Raw genomic sequence first — 17,399 nt, 5'->3', positions numbered from 1 at the left:
TTGACCATGCTGTTCATTTATGAACATTTGAACATCTTGGCCATGTTCTGTTATAATCTCCACCCGGCACAGCCAGAAGAGGACTGGCCACCCCTCATAGCTTGGTTCCTCTCTATGTTTCTTCCTAGGTTTTGGCCTTTCTAGGGAGTTTTTCCTAGCCACCGTGCTTCTACACCTGCATTGCTTGCTGTTTGGGGTTTTAGGCTCGGTTTCTGTACCGCACTTTGAGATATCAGCTGATGTAAGAAGGGCTATATAAATAAATTTGATTTGATTTAAACTCAGTTTTTCAGAATTCCTGACATTTAATCCAAGTAAAAAATCCCTGTTTTAGGTCAGTTAGGATCACCACTTTATTTTAAGAAGGTGAAATGTCAGAATAATAGTAGAGAATTATTTATTTCAGCTTTTATTTCTTACATCACATTCTCAGTGGGTCAGAAGTTTACATACACTCAATTAGTATTTGGTACCATTGCCTTTAAATTGTTTAACTTGGGTCAAACGTTTCAGGTAGCCTTCCACAAGCTTCCAACAATAAGTTGGGTGAAATTTGGCCCTTTCCTCCTGACAGAGCTGGTGTAACTGAGTCAGGTTTGTAGGCCTCCTTGCTTACACACACTGTTTCAGTTCTGCCCAAAAATGTTCTATAGGATTGAGGTCAGGGCTTTGTGATGGCCACTCCAATACCTTGACATTGTTGTCCTTAAGCCATTTTGCCACAACTTTGGGAGTATGTTTGTGGTCATTGTCCATTTGGAAGACCCATTTGCGACCAAGCTTTATCTTCCTGACTGATGTCTTGAGATGTTGCTTCAATATATCCACATCATTTTCCATCCTCATAATACCATCTATTTTGTGAAGTACCTTCTGCAGCAAAGCACACCCACAACATGATGCTGCCACGCCCGTGCTTCACGGTTGGGATGGTGTTCTTTGGCTTGCAAGCATCCCCCTTTTTCCTCCGAACATAACGATGGTCATTATGGCCAAACAGTTCTATTTTTGTTTCATCAGACCAGAGGACATTTCTCCAAAAGTACGATCTTTGTCCCCATGTGCAGTTGCAAACCGTAGATACTTTTGTCCATGTTTCCTATGTTGGAACTCCAGTTTAGAATCTACAGACCAGGATTCTCTCTGTTGGAACTCCAGTTTAGAATCTACAGACCAGGATTCTCTCTGTTGGAACTCCAGTTTAGAATCTACAGACCAGGATTCTCTCTGTTGGAACTCCAGTTTAGAATCTACAGACCAGGATTCTCTCTGTTGGAACTCCAGTTTAGAATCTACAGACCAGGATTCTCTCTGTTGGAACTCCAGTTTAGAATCTACAGACCAGGATTCTCTCTGTTGGAACTCCAGTTTAGAATCTACAGACCAGGATTCTCTCTGTTGGAACTCCAGTTTAGAATCTACAGACCAGGATTCTCTCTGTTTAAACTCCAGTTTAGAATCTACAGGCCAGGATTCTCTCTGTTGGAACTCCAGTTTAGAATCTACAGACCAGGATTCTCTCTGTTGGAACTCCAGTTTAGAATTGAACAGGCCAGGATTCTTTCTGTTGGAACTCCAGTTTAGAATCTACAGACCAGGATTCTCTCTGTTGTAATTCCAGTTTAGAATCTACAGGCCAGGATTCTCTCTGTTGAAATTCCAGTTTAGAATCTACAGACCAGGATTCTCTCTGTTGTAATTCCAGTTTAGAATCTACAGACCAGGATTCTCTCTGTTGGAACTCCAGTTTAGAATCTACAGACCAGGATTCTCTCTGTTGTAATTCCAGTTTAGAATCTACAGACCAGGATTCTCTCTGTTGGAACTCCAGTTTAGAATCTACAGACCAGGATTCTCTCTGTTGGAACTCCAGTTTAGAATCTACAGGGTGGAAGTTCTCTGCGATCTGGGGTTTTATTTGGAGCAATAGCTAGTCCATAATCAGAACTTGGCAAATTCTGTTTATAATTTAAAGTGTGTGTGTGTGTATAAAGAGCAGCCTCAATGCCGGCGCCTCTGGGATCTGGACGTGTTGCTGTGGATTAGATGCTGAGATCCTAAAAGCTACATTCAGATTATATAGACAGTTATACAGTATGTGACTCAGAACAAGTTTGACAGAGAGCAAGAGAGAGAGAGAAGATAGAGAGAGGGGAGAGATAGTGATGAGTCACTCACTCAGCCCATAGACTGATGTAAAAGGCAAATGAAGAAACATTGACCTTCATGTTAATGACTGGCAAACCGTTTCAATTGAGGCTTGAAATTGGTTCTCTCTTAAGGTTTTCATTGTGTGTGTGTCTCTGGTCAGGTGTGTGTGTCTCTGGTCAGGTGTGTGTGTCTCTGGTCAGGTGTGTGTGTCTCTGGTCAGGTGTGTGTGTCTCTGGTCAGGTGTGTGCGTGTGTGTTTGTGTCTGGTCAGGTGTGTGTGTGTGTGTGTGTGTGTGTCTCTGGTCAGGTGTGTGTGTGTGTGTGTGTGTGTGTGTGTGTGTGTGTGTGTGTGTGTGTGTGTGTGTGTGTGTGTGTGTGTGTGTGTGTGTGTGTGTGTCTGTGTGTGTGTGTGTGTGTGTGTGTGTGTCTCTGGTCAGGTGTGTGTGTGTGTGTGTGTGTGTGTCTCTCTCTGGTTAGGTGTGTGTGTGTGTGTCTCTGGTTAGGTGTGTGTGTGTCTCTGGTCGGGTGTGTGTGTGTGTGTGTGTGTCTCTGGTCGGGTGTGTGTGTGTGTGTGTCTGGTCAGGTGTGTGTGTGTGTGTGTGTGTATGGTTAGGTGTGTGTGTGTGTCTCTGGTTAGGTGTGTGTGTGTATGTGTGTGTGTGTCTCTGGTCGGGTGTGTGTGTGTGTGTGTGTCTCTGGTCGGGTGTGTGTGTGTGTGTGTGTGTGTGTGTGTGTGTGTGTGTGTGTGTGTGTGTGTGTGTGTGTGTGTCTCTGGTCGGGTGTGTGTGTGTGTGTGTGTGTCTCTGGTCAGGTGTGTGTGTGTGTGTGTGTCTCTGGTCAGGTGTGTGTGTGTGTGTGTCTCTGGTCAGGTGTGTGTGTGTGTGTGTGTGTGTGTGTGTGTGTGTGTGTGTGTGTGTGTGTGTGTGTGTGTGTGTGTGTGTGTGTGTGTGTGTGTGTGTGTGTGTGTGTGTGTGTGTCTGGTCAGGTGTGTGTGTGTCTCTGGTCAGGTGTGTGTGTGTCTCTGGTCAGGTGTGTGTGTGTATGGTTAGGTGTGTGTGTGTGTGTGTCTCTGGTTAGGTGTGTATGTGTGTGTGTGTGTGTCTCTGGTCAGGTGTGTGTGTGTGTGTGTGTGTGTGTGTGTGTGTGTGTGTGTGTGTGTGTGTGTGTGTGTGTGTGTGTGTGTGTGTGTGTGTGTCTCTGGTTAGGTGTGTGTCTCTGGTTAGGTGTGTGTGTGTGTGTGTGTGTGTGTGTGTGTGTGTGTGTGTGTGTGTGTGTGTGTGTGTGTGTGTGTGTGTGTGTGTGTGTGTGTGTGTGTGTGTGTCTCTGGTTAGGTGTGTGTCTCTGGTTAGGTGTGTGTCTCTGGTTAGGTGTGTGTGTGTGTGTGTGTGTGTGTGTGTGTGTGTGTGTGTGTGTGTGTGTGTGTGTGTGTGTGTGTGTGTGTGTGTGTGTGTGTGTGTGTGTGTGTGTGTGTGTGTCTCTGGTTAGGTGTGTGTCTCTGGTTAGGTGTGTGTCTCTGGTTAGGTGTGTGTGTGTGTGTGTGTGTGTGTGTGTGTGTGTGTGTGTGTGTGTGTGTGTGTGTGTGTGTGTGTGTGTGTGTGTGTGTGTGTGTGTGTGTGTGTGTGTCTCTGGTTAGGTATGTGTGTGTGTGTGTGTGTGTGTGTGTGTGTGTGTGTGTGTGTGTGTGTGTGTGTGTGTGTGTGTGTGTGTGTGTGTGTGTCTGGTCAGGTGTGTGTGTGTGTGTGTCTGGTCAGGTGTGTGTGTGTATGTGTCTCTGGTCAGGTGTGTGTGTGTGTGTGTGTGTGTCTCTGGTCAGGTGTGTGTGCATTCCTGTCCCTCCCTGTGGTTCTCACAGACTCCCATAATTGCTGTCGCCTGGCTGAGCTGGGAGAGAGGAGAGAGGAAGAGAGAGGGGAGGAGGTGAGGGAGAGGAGGGAAGGGCAGGCAAGAGAGGAGGGCGGAGTGGTGAAGGGAGAGGGAGGGAGGGAGGGAGAGAAGAGGGGAAAGACAGAGTACATTCCTCCCAGGCTGTCTGTCTTTATGTCCTAACCTAGTCTACCTGACTCCCACTCCCCTACCTGTCCAGAATGCATTTAGCAAACCTCTGGAATTCTCTCTGACAGACGTGGGAGGATGGGGGATTTTCTCTCTCCCTTTCTGTCTCTCTTGCTCTCTCTCTCTCTCTTCCCACTCTTTTGCTCCCTCTGTTTGTTCTTTGATTCTTCCCCTCAGACAGATGTTCCACTAAGGTTACAGTACACCTTTGGAGAGGGAGACTTTCATGTCTTCTGTTTTTTATGACACTGTGAATGTGCAAAGCTTTTTAATTAGGCCTTTCCCAGACAAACCCCAAGGCTGCAGTAGCGCCACTCAGTCTGCTCTCTCTCTCTCTCTCACACTGCATCCTCCCTCTCTTTCTCTCTCACACACTCCATCTCTCTCTCTCTCTCTCTCTCACACTCCATCTCTCTCTCTCACACTGCATCCTCCCTCCCTCTCTTTCTCTCTCTGCCTCTCTCTCTATGCTCCTCTCCCTCTCTATCTCCGTCTCTCTGCCCCTCTCTTTCTATCTCCATCTCTCTCTCTCTCACTGCATCTCTTTCTCTGCCCATCTCACTCTCACTGCATCCCCCTCTCTCTCTCACTGCATCTCTCTCTCACACACTGCATCTCTCTGCCCCTCTCGCTCTCACTGCATCCCCCCCTCTCGCTCTCTCTCACTGCGTCTCTCTCTCTTTCTCTGCCCATCTCACTCTCACTGCATCCCCCCTCTCTCTCTCTCTGCCTCTCTCTCTCTCTGCCTCTCTCACTGCATCTCTCTCTCACACACTGCATCTCTCTGCCCCTCTCGCTCTCACTGCATCCCCCCCTCTCGCTCTCTCTCACTGCGTCTCTCTCTCTTTCTCTGCCCCTCTTGCTCTCACTGCATCCCCCCTCTCTCTCTCTCTCTCTCTGCAGATTTTTAAAATTTGTTTCGTTCACACCTTAAGTATTTCACTGCAACTACATCTGGGACTCTGTGCAAGTGACTAAATCATATTTCTCTCTACCTCCCTGTCTGACTCATGCTCCCATCTCTCTCTGTGTGTTTCAGCACAATAAACCCCCTCTACTCCTTTGAGGACTACATCGATGATGTCATGTGCACCCGGCTCTGTTTGCCGCTGTGGACGGGATTGGCCGGCTAGATCTGTGGAACCTCAATAATGACACAGAGGTGACTGTGTTTCTGAATGTGTGTGTGATATGGAGAGAGAAAGACATGTCTCATTCTTTGTCACAGTATTGCATGTGTGTGTGTGTGCCCTCATCCGTGTGTTTGTGCTTGTTTGTGTGTTTGTATCCGTCTTTGCGTGTGTGTTAAAGCGTGTCCCCAGGGCGTCTCATGTTGGACTGGAGCCAAACCACACAGCCCAACACCAGCATTCCCAGCAGCCACCTCTTTGTGTGGGCGTTCCCTTCCCCACAAGTTCTCCCTAAATCAGCCCGGTGACATCTCCTCACCCACTCCCACCAAACGCACCATCAACGCTTCCACAACCATCATCATAACGCTCCCTTCTCCTACCCACTGAAACCTTGTGACAGCAATGCTCAAAGGCTCCCACAACCATCCCATCCACCAAACACCCCCTCAACATTCCCTAACACTCCCCTCTCCTCCCCACTCAAAAGCTGTGACACCAGTACTCAAATACTCTCACAACCATCATCTAACGCTCCTCCAACCACCCCATAAGGCTCTCCTCCACTCCAACCCTGTCCCACCAGCTCACAGCTGTCCACAGACCACTCTTCTTCGTCTTCTTCGGTCCTAAGATAAAAATACACCTTTTAGATCTGAGCAGCAATTTGATCATCTCACTTGACCCTTGTTGGCTTCTATCCATCATGTCATCATGTATACGTCCCAAATGGCACCCTATTCCCTATAGTCTACTACTTTTGACCAGAGTCCATCCAAAATGGCACCCTATGCACTACATAGAGTGTAGGGTGCCATTTAGGTTGCAACTATAGTGATTGATCACAACTGAAGAGATATTTAAAAGTTATTTCTGGCATGTATTGTTGGGGTAAAGCTCTGCTAGGTTACACCATCAGTAACCTCATGGTGCCAATATGTTGCCTTTCTAGCCCAGTCCTTGGTCTTTGCCTCGCCTTCTTTGGCAAGTCTACAATCACTACGTAGCAGTGATTGACATCTAGGTACCTCACCCATAGGTAGGAGGGGACGTGCCTGATCAGAAAACCGATGTTGAATTTCCGAATTGGTTTAAATTAGGTTAGCTTAGGGGGTTAGGGTAATGGTAAGGTTAGGTTTTAGATTTTGGCTAGTTGGTCTGTCAATGGGATGCTGGTCACAAAAGTCCCCTTAGGCCAGGATTTAATTCAAGGCGCTTTATTGAACAGCACACTAGACAGCCGAACAATGCACCTTTTAAAGGCATTTTCCACAACGTTTGCGTAGATCACGTTCACAGTAACCGCTGCGCATGTCAGGTCAAGCGTAAATGAAATGAGGTCATTGCTCTATAACATGAATCGGATTGAATCCCAGCCTTAGTCTCTCCCAGGTAGGAGGGCTCCCTCCAGTACTGTCCTGTCACAACAAACTAAACCTTCCTAAGGTGGAGTAACTAAAACACTGCCCCTCTTCCCCAGAGGCTACTGCCCTCTGTCTACGTTGAGTTACTGAGGGGCGAGGAGGGGCGCTGGGGGGCACAGAGGTCACCCTTTCATGGCTCAGGTCAAAAGTGAGATGAAAGGGGCGACCGCTCCCTCTTTTTGGCATTTCCACGGATACCATGTCCACAGACCCTCCTCTCTAATTATATATCTGGTCCATGATTGATATTCTCTCTCTGTCTTTTTCTGTGTGTGTGTGTGTTTCTGTCTTTACCTCTCCCTTTCTCCACCATTCCTCTCTCCCATGTTTAACCCCTACCCCCGATCCAGCTCCGTGATAGTAGCTGTGACATTTGGGCCTTGGGGTTTGCCCTTTTGGGACTATACCATTGGTTCCATTGTATCACTCAAGCACAACTAGCTAAAGATATCCAATACTGTTTGAACCCAGGTCTGATGGACAGACACACACCCTTAATCCCAGTCTCTAACAGGGACAGGGGACTGGAGAAGGAAAGAGATTGAGTGTACAGTGGGCCCTGGTCAAACGTAGTGCACTATATAGTAAATAGGGTGCCACTCAGCCACTCCTTCCTTCAGTCTATCTCACGTCCCAGCCCTTCAGCAACGGTGTAGTCTGGAGGAAGAGTTCATTAAGGTTGGACTGACTTCTCCAACAATGTGCTTTATGAGAAACATTTGGAGACACACACACACACACACACACATACAAATACACACACACCCTCTCTCTCTCTCTCTGAAACACACACACACACACACACACAAACACTGCTAGATAGATAGAATGCGAGGAGCCCACAATGTTGCAACAGTCATCATAACGGCATTAGCCTAGCGGTGGAGGGCCTGGTTCTAATTTCCCCTTCACAAACACACAGCCGCTAGTCTGGTGGAAGCTTCCAGTCAGTCTAATAGCAGCCAGTCTGTGGTTAGCCCTGCTCTGGAGCGGGGAAGCTGTCGTATTAGCCGACGTGATGCCGAGGTTTCTGTCTCCAACGACGACATGTGTCATAAACTAGTCCTATCTGTCAAGTGCAATAGTTCTTCAGCAGGCCCTGATAGCAGACATGATCATATATAGACTGGTCCCAGATCTTGATTGTGCTTTAGACAACCCCTCTGGCTGGACTGCAATAGCTAATGCACATACTGATCTGGGATCAGGCTATTACTCTGGGTCTATGTCCCAAATGGCACCCTATTACCTACATTGCACTTCTTTTGACAAGAGTCCTATGGGCCCTGGTCAAAAGTGGTGCACTATGTAGGGAATAGGGTGCAATTTGGGACGCATCGTGGATCATCTGTGTTCATTCCTCCTGAGCAGCCTATAGGCTCCAGGCTGTCCTGAGTGTAGTGGAGGGCTCTATGAAGATTTATATGGCTCATTAAAAGTTTCATATTGTTATTTCACATGGAGCTGAAGTAGCCATAGTCTACTGTATGAAGACATCAGTCTGTCTGAGAATGTACTAAACATGCACCAATCTGCTGGTGCTAATGTTATTATACTATTACCGCTATGAGTGAAACCTGAAATAGTAGTGTTGAGTTTTTTGCCACTGTCACCTTCGCTTGCTCTTTGGCAGTTCTAGGAAGGAGCATGTTTGTAAAACTGTAATGAATATACTATGCAGGTGAAACTGGATGGATGGGTGGATGTATGAATTGATTAATTGACTGTTGTAACCCTGTGTGCCCAAGGCACCACAGCCAGTGTGACTATCGAGGGAGCCTGCGCCCTGAACAGGGTACGTCGGGGGGCAAGGAGGTAGCCGTGGGTGACTCGGAGGGCCGTCTGTGGATCTACGACGCAGGAGAGGTATGATATGAACAAATGGCACCCTACATAGTGCACTACTTTTGACCTGGGCTCATAGGATGCGTTGTGTATGGAATAGGATGCCATTTTACTGAGTAACAAGAACAGTCTGTAGAGTCTTAAGTCATAAAGGTCCAATGCGGCCATTTTTATCTCAATATTAAATAATGTCTGGGAAACAATTAAATATCTTACTGTTTTTTAAAGTTTATTAAAATGGTCAAAAACAAACAAAAATATCTTCTTCGCAAAGAGCTCAAGCAAGAATTTTGCTAGGACTGTCTGGGAGTGGTCTGAGTTGGGGCCTAATTGGACGAGCATAATGGGAGGAATATGTAACCTGGAAACGAGATGTTATTGGCAGAGAGGTTTGAAACTCTTTGTTATTGGTCTATTAACTTATACCACCTGGTGATGTTGCCAGACAGGTCAAAACTACATCCCACCAAAAGAGGCAAACATTCCAGGCTCTTTTCAATCAGCTCTAACACTAAAACGGCCTTATCGTAATTTTCTCAATTCCACAGTATTATTCCTACCTCATTGTGTGCATATAGTCAGCAGCATACCACCCTGCATACCACTACTGGCTTGCTTCTGAAGCTAAGCAGGGTTGGTCCTGGTCAGTCCCTGGATGGGAGACCAGATGCTGCTGGAAGTGGTGTTGGAGGGCCAGTAGGAGGCACTCTTTCCTCTGGTCTAAAAAATATCCCAATGCCCCAGGGCAGTGATTGGGGACACTGCCCTGTGTAGGGTGCTGTCTTTCGGATGGGATGTTAAACGGGTGTCCTGACTCTCTGAGGTCATTAAAGATCCCATGGCACTTATCGTAAGAGTAGGGGTGTTAACCCCGGTGTCCTGGCTAAATTCCCAATCTGGCCCTCAAACCATCATGGTCACCTAATAATCCCCAGTTTACAATTGGCTCATTCATCCCCCTCCTCTCCCCTGTAACTATTCCCCAGGTCGTTGCTGCAAATGAGAATGTGTTCTCAGTCAACTTACCTGGTAAAATAACGGTAAAATAAATATAAAACACAGGAGATCATGTTTTCGACTGCACTGGGCCTTTAGTTATATCAGCCCGTTCTTTTGGAAAATGTCCTCTAAGCTCCATTTAAGGGCCTAGTACGTGGTTAATATATTTTACTGTGTGTTTATTAACCCGTCAGGCAGCATTGCCATGAATGTTTGTATTTGAATTTCTCTTCTATTCTTCCTATATCCTTCGTTCTTTTAAAACGGCATCCACATGACTTTTACCTCCACCGCAAAGTCTTTTTGGGCTGTGGCTTGTGCTTTGTGTGTGTGGGGTGTCTTCTAAATGTAGTCCTCTGTAATGTGGTAATTGGAGAGAGGCTGGGTTTAACGTGTGGTTTCTCCATGTCTGTATCCCAAATGGCATCCTATTCCCTATTTAGTGCACTAGTTTGACCAGGACTCTGGTCAAAAGTAGTGCACTACGTAGGGAAATAGGGTACCATTTGGAACTATCTCCTCTCTCCTCTCTCTGGCGGCCTCCAGTGAAGTTTGAATGGTCTTTATGTCCTGAAGAGAGTGAAGCTAGCAAACTCCTAAAAAAAAAAAAAAGAGCTAAAACTAGAATGGATTTGGGGGCTCCTGAGTGGCGAAGTGGTCTAAGGCACTGCATCTCAGTGCAAGAGGGGTCCCTTCAGGCCCTGGTTCAAATCCAGGCTGTATCACATCCGGCCATTATTGGGAGTCCCATAGGTTGGCGCACAATTGGCTCAGTATTGGCCGGGGTAGGCCATCATTGTAAATAAGAATTTGTTCTTACGTGCTTCTACACCTGCATTGCTTGCTGTTTGGGGTTTTAGGCTGGGTTTCTGTACAGCACTTTGAGATATCAGCTGATGTACGAAGGGCTATATAAATATATTTGATTTGATTTGATTTGTTCTAAACCTCTTTCAGCTAGGGGAATTTTTATGTTTGGAAAAATAACGTTCCCAAGGTAAACAAACTATTTCTCAGGTCCAGATGCTAGAATATGCATATAATTGACAGATTAGGATAGAAAACACTCTAAAGTTTCCAAAACTGTCAAAATATTGTCTGTGAGTATAACAGAAAACCTGAGGAAATCCAACCCGAAAGTGCCTTTTATTTGGAAAAATCCCTGTTCTATTGCCTGCCCCTTCTCCATTTAAAAGGGGATCAACCATATTCCTTTTCCAATGGCTTCCTCGGGCTGTGACCAAGCTTTAGATATAGTTTCAAGCTTTTATTTTGAAAAATGAGCGAGATTTTTCAAAACGTGTCAGGTGTCCTTTGATTAGTTCCTGCGCGCGAGAAATGTAGCTCGACATTTTCTTTCTCTGTAGTATTGAATAGGTTACCATCCGGTTGAAATATTATCGATTATGTATGTTAAAAACAACCTGAGGATTGATTATAAAAAAACGTTTGACATGTTTCTACGAACATTACGGATCGTTTTTGGAATTTTCGTCTGCTTTTCAGGCCCGGAGCGAGCCTGTGGTTTTCTGAACATAACGTGCAAACCAAATGGCGGTTTTTGGTTATAAAACTAATCTTTATCGAACAAAAATAATATTTATTGTGTAACTGGGAGTCTCGTGAGTGCAAGCATTCGAAGATTATCAAAGGTAAGCGATTAACTTTATTGCTTTTCTGACTTTCGTGACCAAGCAAATTTGCGGCTAGCTGTTCTTACTGTTTTGTCTAGTGATTGATAAACGTACAAACGCTTGGATTGCTTTTGCTGTAAAGCATATATTCAAAATCTGACATGATAGGTGGATTAACAACAAACTAAGCTGTGTTTTGGTATATTTCACACAATATTATAAATATTTTTTGTATTTCTTTTTAATTTGGCGCTCTGCAATTCAGCGGTTGTTTACGAAAATGATCCCGCTAAAGGGATCCGTGCAGCAAGAAGTTCTTAACTGACTTGCCTAGTTAAATAAAGGTTAATTTTTTTATATTTTTTATAAAAGGTCTAGCAATAGTGCAACATATGGGGAAATGGAATTGTGGATTAGCAAGAGTCCTGCTGAGCTGTTAGTTATAGGCTACGTCCCAAATGACACACTATTCCCTATATAGTGCACTACCAAGGCCTATGGGGCTTTCGTCAAAAGTTGTGTACCAGTGTGTAGGGAATAGGGTGCAATTTGAGACATATTGAAGATCTCAATTGAATAGTCCTCACGTCCTTTCTCCTCTGGCCTTCTCATCCAATGGGTTTTGAGAAGGAGACGAGGGGAGAGGACATAAAGATCTTCCCTCTGTCATAGTAGGCTGTTTATGGTTCAATTACACTGCTCAAAAAAATAAAGGGAACACTTAAACAACACAATGTAACTCCAAGTCAATCACACTTCTGTGAAATCAAACTGTCCACTTAGGAGGCAACACTGATTGACAATAAATTTCACATGCTGTTGTGCAAATGGAATAGACAACAGGTGGAAATTATAGGCAATTAGCAAGACATCCCCAATAAAGGAGTGGTTCTGCAGGTGGTGACCACAGACCACTTCTCAGTTCCTATGCTTCCTGGCTGATGTTTTGGTCACTTTTGAATGCTGGCGGTGCTTTCACTCTAGTGGTAGCATGAGACGGAGTCTACAACCCACACAAGTGGCTCAGGTAGTGCAGCTCATCCAGGATGGCACATCAATGCGAGCTGTGGCAAGAAGGTTTGCTGTGTCTGTCAGCGTAGTGTCCAGAGCATGGAGGCGCTACCAGGAGACAGGCCAGTACATCAGGAGACGTGGAGGAGGCCGTAGGAGGGCAACAACCCAGCAGCAGGACCGCTACATCCGCCTTTGAGCAGGAGGAGCACTGCCAGAGCCCTGCAAAATGACCTCCAGCAGGCCACAAATGTGCATGTGTCTGCTCAAACGGTCAGAAACAGACTCCATGAGGGTGGTATGAGGGCCCGACATCCACAGGTGGGGGTTGTGCTTACAGCCCAACACCGTGCAGGACGTTTGGCATTTGCCAGAGAACACCAAGATTGGCAAATTCGCCACTGGCGCCCTGTGCTCTTCACAGATGAAAGCAGGTTCAAACTGACAGACGTGACAGAGTCTGGAGGCGCCGTGGAGAACGTTCTGCTACCTGCAACATCCTCCAGCATGACCGGTTTGGCAGTGGGTCAGTCATGGTGTGGGGTGGCATTTCTTTGGGGGGCCGCACAGCCCTCCATGTGCTCGCCAGAGGTAGCCTGACTGCCATTAGGTACCGAGATGAGATCCTCAGACCCCTTGTGAGACCATATGTTGGTGCGGTTGGCCCTGGGTTCCTCCTAATGCAAGACAATGCTAGACCTCATGTGGCAGGAGTGTGTCAGCAGTTCCTGCAAGAGGAAGGCATTGATGCTATGGACTGGCCCGCCCGTTCCCCAGACCTGAATCCAATTGAGCACATCTGGGACATCATGTCTCGCTCCATCCACCAACGCCACGTTGCACCACAGACTGTCCAGGAGTTGGCGGATGCTTTAGTCCAGGTCTGGGAGGAGATCCCTCAGGAGACCATCCGCCACCTCATCAGGAGCATGCCCAGGCATTGTAGGGAGGTCATACAGGCACGTGGAGGCCACACACACTACTGAGCCTCATTTTGACTTGTTTTAAGGACATTACATCAAAGTTGGATCAGCCTGTAGTGTGGTTTTCCACTTTAATTTTGAGTGTGACTCCAAATCCAGACCTCCATGGGTTGATAAATTTGATTCCCATTGATCATTTTTGTGTGATTTTGTTATCAGCACATTCAACTATGTAAGAAAAAAGTATTTAATAAGAATATTTCATTCATTCAGATCTAGGATGTGTTATTTTAGTGTTCCCTTTATTTTTTTGAGCAGTGTATATTATTTTCTAAATCAATGATATCATTACCGGTACAGTGTATTCTAGTAATATTACACCACCAGGTCGTTTATGTAAAAACGAATTTGTTCTCAAAGACACCTGGTTAAATAAAGATTAAATAGATATTCTGGCATATAATGATATACTTTAATATCTTGAATTGCATTTTCAGGGGATAAAATATCCCTGGTGTGTGAGATGGCATACACACTGAGATGTACAGAAATATATGGAATGAATATGTGGATAGTTTCTTGTCACTGTTTTGTTTTGTGTTCATGTAGCGTGACCTCGTTAAGTGCTCAGCAAATACCTTAATTGGCTTTCCTTGTAACTTATAATTGATTGTAATTCCCTTAAAACTATACCATGGGTGCCAGCGGTTTTCTGCTTTAGCCAACTTGACTTGTCGCCATCTTGCCAAACCACATAGCTAGAGCCGTTGAATACAAAACAATCAGATACCCAGGTCTATAAAAGATGTTCCTTAGCAAAACTCAGAGGCTATATGAAGCACTACAATATCCAATCGTAGATCTTCGTAGAACAATAGGCTATGACATGACACACTCTCCCTCTCTGGTTACATTTTTCTATTTTTCTTTCCTTTTGTGTTATTGACTGTATGTTTGTTTATTTGTAACTCTGTGTTGTTGTTTTTGTCGCACTGCTTTGCTTTATCTTGGCCAGGTCACAGTTGTGAATGAGAACTTGTTCTCAACTGGCCTACCTGGTTAAATAAAGGTGAAATAAAAAAAATACTTAAAAAAAATGCTCTTCTGTGCTCTCCTCTTCCCTATTTAGTGCACTACTATGGGCTCTGGTTAAAAGTAGTGCACTAAATAGGGAATAGGGTGCCATTTAGGACCCCTGGTGTACTCTAAAAGCTCTGGGCCTTGTCACAAACATCTTAAGTGTTTTCCTTAAGGGTTTACCTTAAGGAATAATTACCTAAGGGAATTGTTTAAGAGCATTGCATAAAGCCCCTCAAATATTTATTTAGGTAAGAGCATACAGTGCATTTTCCACATTTTATTACATTACAGGTGTAACGATTGTCTGGAGAAGGAGAGGAGGACCAAGGTGCAGCGTGGTAAGTGGTCATTTAAAAATAAAAAAATACGAAAACACTTGCCAACAACAAAAACGACAAACGAACAGTCCTGAAAGTTGAAACAAAACACTAAACAGGAAACAACCACCCACAAACAAAAGTGGGAAAACAGGCTACCTAAATATGGCTCCCAATCAGAGACAACGATAGACAGCTGCCTCTGATTGGGAACCACACCAGGCCAAACACACAGAAACAGAAAACCTAGACCTACAACATAGAATACCCAGACATAGAATACCCACCCACATCACACCCTGACCAAACTAAAAATAGAAACATACAAAGCAATCTACGGTCAGGGCGTGACAACAGCCTTATTCTAAAATTGATTCAATTGTTTTTTTCCCCTCATCAATCGACACACATTACCCCATAATGACAAAGCAAAAACTGTTTTTATAAATGTTTGCGGATGTACTTATAATAAACACTGATATCACATTTATATAAGTATTCAGACCATTTACTCAGTACTTTGTATTCAGGCCCCTTGACTTTTTCCACATTTTGTTACGTTTCAGCCTTAATATAAAATTGATTAAATCATTATTTCCCCACATCAATCTCCAAACCCCAAACTCCAAATATATATATATTTTTTTAATGAAATATGACATTTACATAAGTATTCAGACCCTTTACTCAGTACTTTGTTGAAGCACCTTTGGCAGCGATTACAGCCTAGAGTCATCTTGGGTATGACGCTACAAGTTTGGCATGCCTATATTTGGGGAGCTTCTCCCATTCTTCTCTGCAGATCCTCTCAAGCTGTCAGGTTGGATGGGTAGTGTCGCTGCACAGCTATTTTCAGGTCTCCAGCTATTTTCAAGTCCGTGCTCTGGCTGGGCCACTCAAGGACATTCAGAGACTTGTCCCGAAGCCACTCCTTCATTGTCATGGCTGTGCGCTTAAGGTTGTTGTCCTGTTGGAAGGTAAACCTTCGCCCCAGTTTGAGGTTCTCAGCGCTCTGGAGCAGGTTTTCATCAAGGATCTCTCTGTATTTCGCTCCATTAATCTTTCCCTCGATCCTGACAAGTCTCCCAGTCTCTGCCGCTAATAAATATCCCTTGAGCATGATGCTGCCACCACCATGCTTCACCGTAGGCATGGCGCCAGGTTTCCTCCAGACGTGATGCTTGGCATTCAGGGCAAAGAGTTCAAACTTGGTTTCATCAAACCAGATCATCTTGTTTCTCATGGTCTAAGAGTCTTTAGGTGCCGTTTGGCAAACTCCAAGCGGGCTGTCATGTGCCTTTTACTGAGGAGTGGCTTCCATGTGGCCACTCTACCATAAAGGCCTGATTTGTGGAATGCTGCAGAGATGGTTGTCTTTCTTGAAGGTTCTCCCATCTCCACAGAGGAACTCTGGAGTTCTGTCAGAGTGACCATCGGGTTCTTGGTCACCTCCCTGACCAAGGCCCTCTCACCCGATTGCTCAGCGTGGCCGGGCGGGCAGCTCTAGGAAGAGTCTTGGTGGTTCCAAACTTCTTCCATTTAAGAATGATGGAGGCCACTGTGTTCTTCAATGCTGCAGACATTTTTTGGTACCTTTCTCCAGATCTTTTCCTCAACACATTTCTGTCTCTGAGCTCTACGGACAATTTCTTCGGCCTCATGGCTTGGTTTTTGCTCTGACATGCACTGTGGGACGTTATATAGATAGGTGTGTACCCTACCAAATCATGTCCAATCAATTGAATTTACCACAGGTGGACTCCAATCAAGTTGTAGAAACATCTCAAGGATGATAAATGGAAACCGGATGTCCCTGAGCTCAATTTCGAGTCTCATAGTAAAGGGTCTGAATACTCTTGTAAATAAGATATTTTTGTTTTTTATTTTTAATACATTTTCAGAAATGTCTAAAAACCCGTTTTCGCTTTGTCATTATGGGGTATTGTGTGTAGATTTATTTTTTACATTTATTTAACTAGGCAAGACAGTTAAGAACAAATTCTTATTTTCAATGACGTCCTAGTAACAGTGGGTTAACTGCCTTGTTCAGGGGCAGAACAACTGATTTTTACCTTGTCAGCTCAGGGATTCGATCTTGACCTTCCGGTTACTATTCCAACGCTCTAACCACCAGGCTACCTGCCGCCCCAAAAGATTGATTACTTTCCGAATGCACATAAGGGGTTTTACGGTAGTTTGAAGGCATACAGTTGAAGTCAGAAGTTTACATACACCGAAGCCAAATACATTTAAACTCAGTTTTTCACAATTCCTGACATTTAATCCTAATAAAAATTCCCAGTCTTTGGTCAGTTAGGATCACCACTTTATTTTAAGAATGTGAAATGTCAGAATAATAGTAGGGAGATGTCACGACTTCTACCGAAGTCGTTGCCTCTCCTTGTCCGGGCGGTGCTTGGCAGTCGACGTCACCGGTCTTCTAGCCATCATTGATCTATGTTTCATTTTCCATTGGTTTTGTCTTGTCTTCCTACACACCTGGTTCCAATCCCATTCATTATATATGTTGTGTATTTAACCCTCTGTTTCCCCTCATGTCCTTGTCAGAGATTGTTTATTGTTATGCTCGTGTTTTATGGATTGGTGTGCGACGGGTTCTTGTACCCACGTTTAATTTTATTATGGACTTTGGTTTTGGAGCTTTTGTTTTAAGTTATTAAACTACTCCATTATACCAGGTTTGATTCTCCTGCGCCTGACTTCCCTGCCACATACACACACTTCATGACAGGAGAATGATTTATTTCAGCTTTTACTTCTTTCATCACATTCCCAGTGGGTCAGAAGTTTACATACACTCAATTAGTAATTGG

At 44.9% G+C, this 17,399-nt stretch overlaps 1 pseudogene; it reads left to right on the top strand.

The window, feature by feature from the left end:
- Nucleotides 1-17,399, top strand: part of LOC129820338 (cytoplasmic dynein 1 intermediate chain 1-like) — a 125,515-nt pseudogene that overhangs the window by 103,449 nt on the left and 4,667 nt on the right.

This window comes from Salvelinus fontinalis, chromosome 22, assembly GCF_029448725.1.
Source record: "Salvelinus fontinalis isolate EN_2023a chromosome 22, ASM2944872v1, whole genome shotgun sequence".
NCBI lineage: Eukaryota > Metazoa > Chordata > Actinopteri > Salmoniformes > Salmonidae > Salvelinus > Salvelinus fontinalis.
This window is presented reverse-complemented; position numbering and strand designations above follow the sequence as displayed.